We start from the raw sequence: 11,552 nt of genomic DNA, 5'->3' as shown, positions 1-11,552 counted from the left end.
CAGCTCGGCCTCTGCACGAATGGCTGCAATTTCGGCATCACTTCCACAACATTGCTAGTTGTCCTGCCCTGTGTACTTGGTGCCGTGTGCAAGACATTTCTCCGGCAGCCTTCTACACTGAAAACAAAAATGGCACAAACCTGTGGAAAGCTATTTACTTGGCAATCAAGTTCAGGGAGTTACTCCAAGCTCATAGCTTTCAGTTGGATTAGACAGGAAGAAGTGCAAATAGGATGACAAAATAGTTAAAAATTGGAACATCACAAGGAATGTCTGCTTTCTGGAACCATGAGGATTTTAAAATGTTCAAAATATAAACACTATGATGATTTTAAAGCACAGCTAAACCCCCCACAGGATCTGGTATCTGACCAAAGGAAGGAAATGGTAGATGCTACATCAGGAGAGCTAGAATAAAGGAAGACTTTTGAACAGATGCCAAGCAATATCAAAATAGAAGCTGCTTTTTTGTACCCCACTTTTTCTACCCTAAGGGGTCTCAAACTGGCTTACAGTTGCCTACCTTTCCTCTCCCCATAACAGATACCCTGTAAAGTAGGTGAGGTTAAGAGAGCTCTGAAAGAACTGTGACTAGCCCAAGGTCACCCCCATCTTCCCCGCCCCGAAACCTGCCCTCTTCAGTCTCCATCCCCCAAATCCAGGTATTTCCTGAGCTGGAGGTGGCACCCCTATGTTCTCCTCATGCCCACCATTCATCCCATCCCAATGTCTCTCAAAAGCATCTTACAATCGCTTACCCTTTCTCTCCCACAGCAGACACCCTGCGTGGTAGGTGATACTGAGAGAGCTCTGAGAGAACTGTGACTGGCCCAAGATCTCCCAGCTGTCTGCATGTGGAGGGGGAGTGGGGAATCCAACTGTGTTCTCCATATTAGAATTTGCCACTCCTGACCACGCTGGCTCATCACCAATGCATCAAGAGCGTCATTCAGCAGTAAGCATTGTGGTGATGGAACCCAAACTTAGCAACACTAAGTTACATTGCATTATACAACAGTTTGAGGCAAAAAAAAAAAAAGGCGAAAAGGTTTGTATCCCTCGGTTACCCCACCATTGTTAATGCACCTTACGTATGAAGGTTATGCAACAAATAAGAATTTTTCAAAGGACATCCAAGACCCTTTCTCTTCTTTTGACTCACCAAGCAAATCAAGGAGAGAAACGCTGCAAGGAACGGCTGAATCCGGAGATCGGCAGACCTTTCCGGCTTTCTCTCCATTCCAGTGGCCCTTTTTGACCTACAGAAAGTTTGCTTCCAGGCCTGCAAGACTTCCGGGGATGGACTAATAAGCCACTGGGTGAGAAGGCTGTAGTGTGGGGGAAAGGGGAGAGGTGGCTCCCTTCTCCCTTCAGCAGAGCTGATCCTTTAAGACCAACAAAGATTTTTTCAAGGTGTGAGCCGCCTTGAATAAATCTTTGTTGGTCTTAAAGGTGCTACTGGAATTTGATTTTGTTGTGTGGATATTAGTTCACGCAGGCCCCATCATCCCAGGCAGGGGTAGTCAACCTGTGGTCCTCCAGATGTCCATGGCAGGGGCTCATGGGTATGGTAGTCCATGGACATCTGGAGGACCACAGGTTGACTACCCCTGATCCCAGGAACCAACCCTCACTGGCTCAGATAGGACTTGCTATAGGACATGGGGAGTGTATGAAAATCACAACTGTCAGTGATTTCTTCCAGGTAACCTATGGAGTTACTTTATGGGGCCAGGTTGGATGGCTTTGATTCTATTCATCTGCCCACAAACTTTTTTTAGTGAGTCTTCAGCCTGCAAAAAGGCTCCGTTAAAAGGGAAAGACAAGTTGCATCAGCTGTGACTGTTAAAGGGGACTAAAATGAATGTGGTCATGTTGAGCAAATCTTTGGTGGACGAATCGGTGCAAACTGTGCACAGCTCGGCTACAGACACCACAGAATAAATAAAAACACATTCAAACACACACAGTGCCTCATTTCCTAAGATAACCTCAAAGTTTCAGATCTCAATGCCCAAGGAAAGGAGGAAGCCTCAGCCCCCTCAACACATCATCATGGTGGAAACCAAAGAGTAGATAAAATAAATCCTTTGACACTAAAGTAAATGGTACACAGTAGGACTGTGTCAGGTCTCTGTTGAGTTCCCAATAAGCAAATTCATTGCTGAGAAGAAGTTGCTTTATTAAGTGAAACAGTGAACAGAAGCAAGGGTTTTCCTTGCTTAAACTGAAAAACAAGCTTACAAGTATATTTTTATGCTTTGACCCCTCCCCCCAGTTTGAATCTTGGTGGGTTACACAATGTACCAGGCCCTACACTTCCTTAAGCCAAATTTCCTACACAATAGCGCATGCCACAGCCTGGACATTACAAACATTCCTGAAGGAATACATCAGCCTAGCAAGGACAAGATAATAAAACAGTCTCAAGCGATATAATGAGAAAAAGGCCTCCAAATCTTAAAAAAACACTACACAATTGTTGTTGCTGTTGTTAGGTGCGATGTTGTGTCGCGACCCATGGACCTCCAGGCCTTCCTGTCCTCTACCATTCCCTGGAGTCCATTTAAGTTCTCACCGACTGCATCAGTGACTCCAGCCAGCCACCTGATTCTCTGCCGTCCCCTTCTTCTTTTGCCCTTTTGCCCTCAATCACTCCCAGCATTAGGCTGTTCTCCAGGGAGTCCTTCCTTCTCAAGAGGTGGCCAAAGTATTTGAGCTTCATCTTCAGGATCTGGCTTTCTAAGGAGCCAAACACAATTAAAGCAAGGCAAAAAAACAGGTCAAGGGAACATCACATGGCAACCATGAAGACTGGTCAAAGAAACATTACATGGCCAGATCATGAGAACAGTGTACATGATGACAGGGTTTTGACAGACTGTCTCTCCCAGTATGCCTCATTGTGACAGTTACATTCATCTGAGCAACAAGTAGACTTGGGGAAAAATCTGACTCCATACTATTAGACAGGATCTCAAGCAAATAAGGGACACCCATTGAAATCAAAGAATTCAGCACTGACCCCAACTCAATATACAGATGAAAGCAACGCCTATGGTATACTTTTGCATGAAATAGTGACTGGATATTACTCAGCAGGAGGGAGTTTCTCTTGTCCACAGGAAGGCACTGCCACTAGTGGAATCGATCCTCAGGATCCACCCCACGAGATCTACCCATGTCAGTTTCAATATGTGGCATTCATATGTGACCCTAGGATTAATTAAGCACCCCAAATCAGAATATCGTGACAGCAGATGAAGCTGAATGGGGGGGGGCAGGGAGGCTTTAGGTTTAGAATTGTCTTGTGGATTGATTAAATTTGCTCAACTTCTCCTCCTGAAAGCATATGCTAACAACAACAGTAGGCCTCTGGAAGGCTCCCAAGAAGACAAAAAGGACTTTCCATTCTTCTTTTGTGATGTAAAGATCCTGTTTGAGGAAATACTGAGCAAGCAGGTTAACCAGAAGGATGTTCATGGGAACACATTATACAGGGTGGATATCTTTTGGGACAGGAGCCAGCTGTTAAACGATACTTATGACAGACCTTTCTTGAGCATAACTTATTTGTTTTAACCACCTTTGGCTTATATCACCTGTCGGTATGGGAACTGGCTGGGCACGAACAAGGTGAGGGACAGAGTAGGTCTCTTAGAACATACTGGAAAATGTGGGTCTTTTCTTCCCCAGGAGCCCAGGATCAAATGCACGCACTTTCTACCATGATCTGAAAGTAGGGATGTCAACTCCAGGTGGGAAATACCTGGGGACTTGGAGGGTGGAGCCTGAGGAAAGTGGGTTTGGAGAGGGGAGGGACTTCAATGGGGTATGATGTCACAGAGCCCGCCTTCCAAAGGGGCCATTTTCTCCAGATGAACTGATCTTGGTCACCTGCAGATGAAGTTTAGCCTCGATCTCCAGCTACCACTTGGAGGTTGGCATCAGGAAAACATCTGCACTCTTAGTTGGGCATACTGCGAGCCCAGAATCCACAAGCATGGATTCTTTTAGTATGACCTGTTTCAACTGTATACATTTTATTAAGGATATCCATTTGTAATTTTGTGTAGTTTTCTAGCCAGACAAACTTCTAGCACAAATGTCTGCATATAATAATAATAATAATAATAATAATAATAATAATAATAATAATAATAATAATGTTACATCAAGTCACAGCTGTCTCATGGTGACCCCTGGACAGTGGGGTTTTTAAGGCAAGAGGTGAACAGAGGTGGTTTGCCCATACCTCCTTCTGATGGTCTCTTGTCCATGAACATAAGCTCAGCCAACCCTGTTTAGCTTTCAAAAGGTGTATGACGCATCAGAAGGAACCCCCTTAAAGGTTATTGACTTATTATTAAAATACGTGTTATCCGGCCTTTTCTGCTGCTCAAGGCAGTTTACAAACCTCCAGGTGGCACCTGGATATCTTCAACTATTAAAGTTGAACTCCAGATGACCAAGATCAGGTCTCCCAGAGAAAATGGCCACTTTGGAGGGTGGTCTCTATGGGATTATGGCCTTTTGAGGTCCTCTCCGTCCCCAAACTCTGCTGTCCCTAGGCTTCAATCTCCGAATCTCCAGGTAGTTTGTTCTCCAGAGAGCTGGGGGCAACCATACCTATTAGCCATTGGCCCTATAATCGCTAATTCTACACCAGCACCACAGCTACTTAGTTCACATTAGTACTACGGATTCTTATTTTACAGTGGCACTGTATCTCTTCCTTTATAACCATCTGTTTTTTTTAAGCAATGCCAAAGCAAAGAAACATTCGATAACCTATTTTGAACAAGTGACCTGTGGAATTCCAAGCCATCCCTATTCAGATGACGGCGTTTTGACGGTCGTTTTAGTCTTGGCTTCCCTCAATTGAGTCTTGTTATGCCCTTGGCAGGGTTTCCCACCCGGGCCTCCCATCTGCAGCCTGCACCTGCTCAGCAAAGTCGAATGGCTCTGAACTTCCGGGATTCCTCCGGTGCCTTTAGGCTGACAGCTTGAAGACTGGGCCAGCAGTTACCATGGACGTGGGGCTTGTGTGCAGAGAACAGGATAGGCATTTGCCTCCCACAATTTTCTTTTTGTTCCGTAGAACATAGTACCTCTTTTTGGAAACAGCGTCTTCCACAAGACTTACGGCATGGGGTATGAAAGGCGGGACACGTTGGCACACGGGCAAGAGTGTTGATTGGCTAGCAGAGAGAGCGATCCTAAACTGTTCTGTTCGGAATTCTATTCAGTTCTATCCAATGAGCTTCCTCCCATTGTTTTTCAGATGACACTAGAATTCAGGAAGCAGTTGCGACTCCCCCACCCCTCCGACTCCTCCGCCCCCGGTTGCTGCAAAATAGTATTTGGACAGAATCCATCTCCCCCACATTTGCAGAAAAATCTGAAATCTTTTAAAAAAGAAAAAGCAGCTCCTGGGGGCTTCAATTCTACCCCAAGTCAAAAAGTATTCTCTGCACAGGTGAAAGAACACTCTTTCCTATCAGCCAGCTTGGTGTAGTGGTTAGGAGTGTGGATTTCTAATCTGGCGAGACTCCTCCACATGCAGCCAGCAGGGTGACCTTGGGCTCGTCACAGCACTGAGAAAGCTGTTCTGACTGAGCAGTGATATCACGGGAAGGCAACTGTAAGCCGCTTTGAGACTTCTTCAGGTAGAGAAAAGCGGCATATAAGAACCAACTCTTCTTCTTCTTCTTCTTCTTCTTCTTCTTCTTCTTCTTCTTCTTCTTCTTCTTCTTCTTCTTCTATCATGTTAGATTCGAATGAGTAGCCATGTTGGTCTGAAGTAGCATAATAAAATTAGAGTCCAGGAGCACCTTTAAGACCAACAAAGATTTATTCAAGGCGTGAGCTTTCGAGTGCTTTCTGACGAAGAGTGCTTGCACTTGAAAGCTCATGCCTTGAATAAATCTTTGTTGGTCTTAAAGGTGCTACTGGACTCTGATTTTATCATGTTAGTTGGTGATGCAGTTGCCATTCTGGCCCAACAGGAAAGAAGGTAGAAGATGGGATTCCCCCACCCCAATCTTTTGGGTCCCCATTGGGTCTTGTTATTATTACACGTGAGAAATATGTGTTTGTGCTTTTGATGGTGTCAGGGATCCAGTGTTCCCACAGCCTATCAAGAGATGCAGGGGCAAGGTCTCCCTAGATCAGCCGGTTGGTTGCCACAACAGACCACATCCCTGACTCACTTTTTTGGGTGCCCTGCCTGTGCTGTCTCTGAACTACATTTGCACACCTGCCTGAGCTCTGACCATACTCTGCTCACTATTGTCTTGCCTGGGGAATACCTGGAGATTTAGGGGATGGGTCTGGGAAGTGTGGGTCTTGGGGTGGGGAGGGACCTCCTTGATATATAATGCTGTAGAGTTCATCCTCCAAAGGAGCCATTCTCTCCAGGGGAACTGATCTCTGTTGACAGGAGATCAGTTGTAATTCTGAGAGATCTCCAGGCCCTGCCCAGAATGCCTGGCAATCTCTGTTTCTGCTGTACCTGAATCTTCTGCTTGCGTTCTGCTTGTGCTTAGTATAAGCTCTATTGGGCTTTGACCAATAGTCATTTTTTAACTTGCTTATTAATTATTTGGAGTTGGGTATAAGCAGTGAAACGGCTATGTTTGCAGATGACACTAAATTGCTCAGGGCAGTGAGAACCAGGGAGGGCTGTTGGGTAGCCCAGAGGGATCTGTCGATGCTGGGTGAATGTGGTTCGCAAATGTGGTTCAATGTGGGAAAGTGCAAGATAATGCACATCACAGCCTGCAAGAAAACAGAGTGCTTGCACTCGAAAGCTCACGCCTTGAATAAATCTTTGTTGGTCTTAAAGGTGCTACTGGACTCTGATTTTATTGTGCAAGGAAACAGTTAGATACGTCTCCCCCCCCCCCCCCGCAAGAAACAGTCTGATACGTCCTGTTGTCAGGAATGCAGATTTGAAACAAAACTCCACTGTGTGAAAGATGATAGTTTATTCAAGCAGACTTCCTTGGATGTATATAGACGAATCTAGCAAGTCCCAGTCAGATCCCAGTTCTTAACCCCCCTGCTTCCCGCCTTTTCCCAGATTCATGAGTTCACATTACATCCAGACACTATTATCATTATCATTATCATTATCATTATCATTATCATTATCATTATCATTATATTTATATTCCGCTCTCCTCGAGGGCTCGGGGCGGTTTACAGAAAACAGGGAAGGATACAATTAACACATGGTAACAGGCAAAGAGCCTCTTGTGGCGCAGAGTGGTAAGGCGGCAGACATGCAGCCTGAAAGCTCTGCCCATGAGGCTGGGAGTTCAATCCCAGCAGCCGACTCAAGGTTGACTCAGCCTTCCATCCTTCCGAGGTTGGTAAAATGAGTACCAAGCTTGCTGGGGGGTAAACGGTAATGACTGGGGAAGGCACTGGCAAACCACCCCGTATTGAGTCTGCCATGAAAACACTGGAGGGCATCACCCCAAGGGTCAGACATGACCCGGTGCTTGTACAGGAGAAACCTTTACCTTTACCTTTTTAACAGGCAACAGTAACAGCAATAATATTATAACAATAATAACTTAACAAGATCATAATAATAACACCATAAAATAGAAATTGCGAGAGCCTCAGCTCAACTCTTACTGGACCCAGTGGGCAACCGATTAGTGTTGGTCGTAGAGGGGGGGGGGGAGCTTGAGGGCCAACTGGAAGCAGTGGTTTGGTCGACCTCAACCAAATGCTTGGCGGAGGAGCTCCCTTTTGCAGGCCCTGTAGAACTGTTTAGGTTCTGTGAGATACAGGCGCTTAGCCTGGGAGGCTAGCCAGACAAGATAACAAACAGCAGCAATGATCTTGGAGAGCAGCGCCTAACACACAGAAAACAAAATGGGAGTATGGCAAGCATTTCAAAATGGTTACACACAGGCTAAGAGTACAACACTAAATCATGGCAGAAACCTTGGCATTCTGACATTCTGCCCCTGCAACCAATTTTCTCCTTTACCCTGCAACAGCAGGGCCAGGCTTCATAGAGAAGGCCTGATGAAAGTCTCACGCCAAACAAGCAGCTCTCACATGCTCAGCATTCATCCACTCCTTATCCCTCATGGGGAACTCTTTCCAGTACACCAAATACCGGAGCTTGCCACAGTGTCACCTAGAATCCAAAATCTGTCATGGCTTTGAATATATGTTAAATCTGTGGGACACCCAGGCAGGGGTGTCCAGGTGGGTGCAGCCAAAAGGTCGGTACCATAACTACTTTAAACAGGGATAGCCCAGTGGATGATTGGACCCCATTGTTATATGCAAACTCAGCTAGGGAGTCCAATTGGACTGCTGATAATTCAAAAAGTATCTGAGATATTGCTCCAACACCTGGTTTATTCGTTCTGTCTGGCCATTCATCTCAAGGTGGTAGCCTGATGTTAGAGCTTGCTCCACCCCTAGAATTTTAAGCAGCTCCCGCCAGATTAACTGGGATCCGCGATCAGATAGCTATCGAGTTGGCAAACCATGTAGTTTGTACACGTGTTCAATAAACAAGGAGGCCAATTTACTTGCCAAAGGCACACCTGCACAAGGGATAAAGTGAGCCTGTTTGGAAAATACATCCACCACTACCCTGTAACTGCTGAGATTATTCAGTCAGAGTCCCATTTAATCCAAGCCTAAAAGGACTACATTAACATTGGAAATTAATGTAGCATTAAATCAACATGGTTAAGTGTCTAAGTAATGCACACTGGAGTAAAAACTCCAAACTATAAATATACATTGATGCGGTCAGAACTGATTTTAACTGACCAGGAGAGGGATCTTAGAGTCCTGGCGAAAGTTGGACCATAAGGAAGGCCGAGCGTCAAAGAATTGAGGCTTTTGAACTCTGGTGCTGGAGAAGACTCTTGCGAATCCCTTGGACTGCAAGGCGAACAAACCGGTCAGTCCTAGAGGAGATCAGCCCTGACTGCTCCTTAGAAGGCCAGATCCTGAAGATGAAACTTAAATACTTTGGCCACCTCATGAGAAGGAAGGACTCCCTGGAGAAGAGCCTAATGCTTGGAGCGATCGAGGGCAAAAGAAGAAGGGGACGACAGAGAATGAGATGGCTGGATGGAGTCACTGAAGCAGTAGGTGCAAACTTAAATGGACTTCGGGGAATGGTAGAGGACAGGAAGGCCTGGAGGATCATTGTCCATGGGGTCGCGATGGGTCGGACACGACTTCGCACATACCAACAACAACAGGTAACTCTTCAGATGCCAACTCAGAGTAGGACTGCAATTTAAAAAGGCAAAAGCTATGCTGGGGATTATGAGGAAGGGGACTGAAAACACATCAGCTAGTATCATAAGATCCTTGTATAAATTTATGGTATGGCCTCATATGGAACACTAGGTGCAGTTCTGGTCATTGTAGCTCAAAAAAGATATTTAATAGCTTTGGAAAAAGTGCAGAAAAGGTCAACTAAAATGAAAGGGATAGAAGATCTTTCCTAGGAAGAAAGGTTAGGGTTATTTAGCTTGGAGAAATAACATGTGGGGGGGACATGAGAGAGGTTTACAAAATTCTGTGTAGGATAGATACAAACACTTTCCCTCCTTTCCATACTGTAAGAACTCCTGGGCACTCAATGAAATTAATGAGCAGGAGGCTTTGAATAGATAAGAGGAAGTCCTCCTTTATTCCAAGAGTAATTAACATATGGAAGCCACTGCCACAGGAAGTGGTGGTAGTTACAAGGATAGACAGTTTCAAGAGGGGATGTGATAATATAGAGCAGATGTCCAACTGTCAGGATTCCAGGACCCCTCCCTGTGCAAAAGGGGGGTGCTTGTCCATGAACCTTTCTTCATAATAATATTTCTGGTACACTTTAGCAAAGTCTGACTGGGCCAGGGAACTTGCTCAGGCATGTTTGCCTGCCAGAGATAGGTCAGGCTTGCTCTAGTAAGATGTCAACTCACAAACAAAACAGTTCTGGCTATCAGAGAGTAATGTGATTAATTGCACAGGGGGCCTGACCAGCGACCTTTCTCTCACCTGGGAACGCCTTAAACAAAGGAATCTTCGGGCTCTCAGGTAACCCTCAGTGCTATCTCAGCTCCTGGAACCATTCTTTTCCTAATTTTGTCCCTGATAAGTTATCTACCTGAGCCCTTTCCCTATCTATGTGCTCAGGATTGTCAAACCCATTTTAGCATAATGGCTGTGCCACACCCGAGCACTTATTCAGGTAGCAATGCAAATGTCGCAGCTGCCTGAGAAACCCCTTTTTGAATTACCTCACTTTGGAGGTTTCCTTTTAACTCAGTCAAGGTTTCTTTGTCACAGGCTTGCTCAAGCTGATCTCTGTTTATTTATTTCATATTGGTAATTAGCTCAAGCACATTGTTTTAGGGAATAACTTCTTAAACCTGACCATAGGATACATTTTTGGATATTCAAATGCAACACTAGTCTCAGTCATGTGTGTGATGTTCCTGGATCCACAACACACACCCAACCCTGTCACTTATTTATTTTGCTACTTATCTCTTCACAGACATCTGCATGTCGGAAAGTAGCTACTGACAATTTTCTGACCCAGAATATCAATCCTCTTTTGCACCATCTTTTTTTTCTTTCTTCTTATATGCTTGTTTAGTTTAAATAGTGTGAATGTTCGTTAGGGACTGTTGTTTCTTAATAAAAATCCTTTTTGGTCAATTTCAAATTTTGCCTTTGCCTGAGATTTCTGGCTAGAATCTCCCTCCCATATACATAGGTATCTAGCTGATTAGCCCTGTTGCTCAGTAAATCTAGAATCTCTCATTCCCCCAACACATATTCAGGAGACGTCTCTTTTACATGACTATTAATCAGTGGCTATTAATTGCAAATACTGTGCCTGGGGAAGTGGTGTCCTGTATTCTTGGCATTTGGGGGGTAAGAATGGGAGGACTTCTGGAGTCCTAGCCCCACTGGCAGACTTTGTAATGACACCTGGGTTTCAGTCACTGTGTGACATGGAGTGTTGGACTGGATAGTCCACTGGTCTGATCCAACATGGGTTTTCTTATGTTGCGCTCTACTTGTGTTTGGACTGAGCTTTATTTGTACTCTGCCTGTGCTCCAGATATTATCCTTCCAGGAGCACTATTGCCCCCCCCCCCTTTATTGGCTACTCCTGGCTCCTGACATTTGTTGACTCTGGTGATGGCTCTGCCTGTTGTTCTTCTGCCTTCTGGAGTGTCGGGCTCTCAGTCTGAGAAGTGATCTCCTGACATACCTCCATCCCATTATTTCAAAAACGTATCAATATATTACATGCTTTTTGTTCGGTATCATGAAGAGGAAGACATATGGAAGGCTAAGCCAAAGGGATATTGCATTGCAAAAAAAAATGGTGCACCACAAATAAACCCCGAAGTGAATGGGCTGCTAGCACGCTGCAAGCTGAAATGGAGCTGGAAGGACAAACTGCTCTTGCTAAGTTTGGTATAGTGGTTAGGAGTGCGGACTTCTAATTTGGCATGCCAGGTTCGATTCTGTACTCCCCCACATGC

General features: G+C 45.1%; 1 long non-coding RNA gene across 1 annotated transcript in view; it reads right to left on the bottom strand.

Annotated features, from left to right (window-relative positions):
* Positions 1-2,279: 2,279 nt before the first annotated feature.
* LOC143819751 (uncharacterized) overlaps positions 2,280-11,552 on the bottom strand; it is a 29,281-nt gene continuing 20,008 nt past the window's right edge. Inside the window, exon 3 of the long non-coding RNA XR_013225081.1 lies at positions 2,280-2,742. This is a non-coding gene — a long non-coding RNA (uncharacterized LOC143819751). The remainder of the gene's footprint in view (positions 2,743-11,552) is intronic.

This window comes from Paroedura picta, chromosome 10 (assembly GCF_049243985.1).
Source record: "Paroedura picta isolate Pp20150507F chromosome 10, Ppicta_v3.0, whole genome shotgun sequence".
Classification (NCBI taxonomy): domain Eukaryota; kingdom Metazoa; phylum Chordata; class Lepidosauria; order Squamata; family Gekkonidae; genus Paroedura; species Paroedura picta.
The sequence above is the reverse complement of the archived record's forward strand: the minus strand, read 5'-3'. Positions and strand labels throughout refer to the sequence as shown.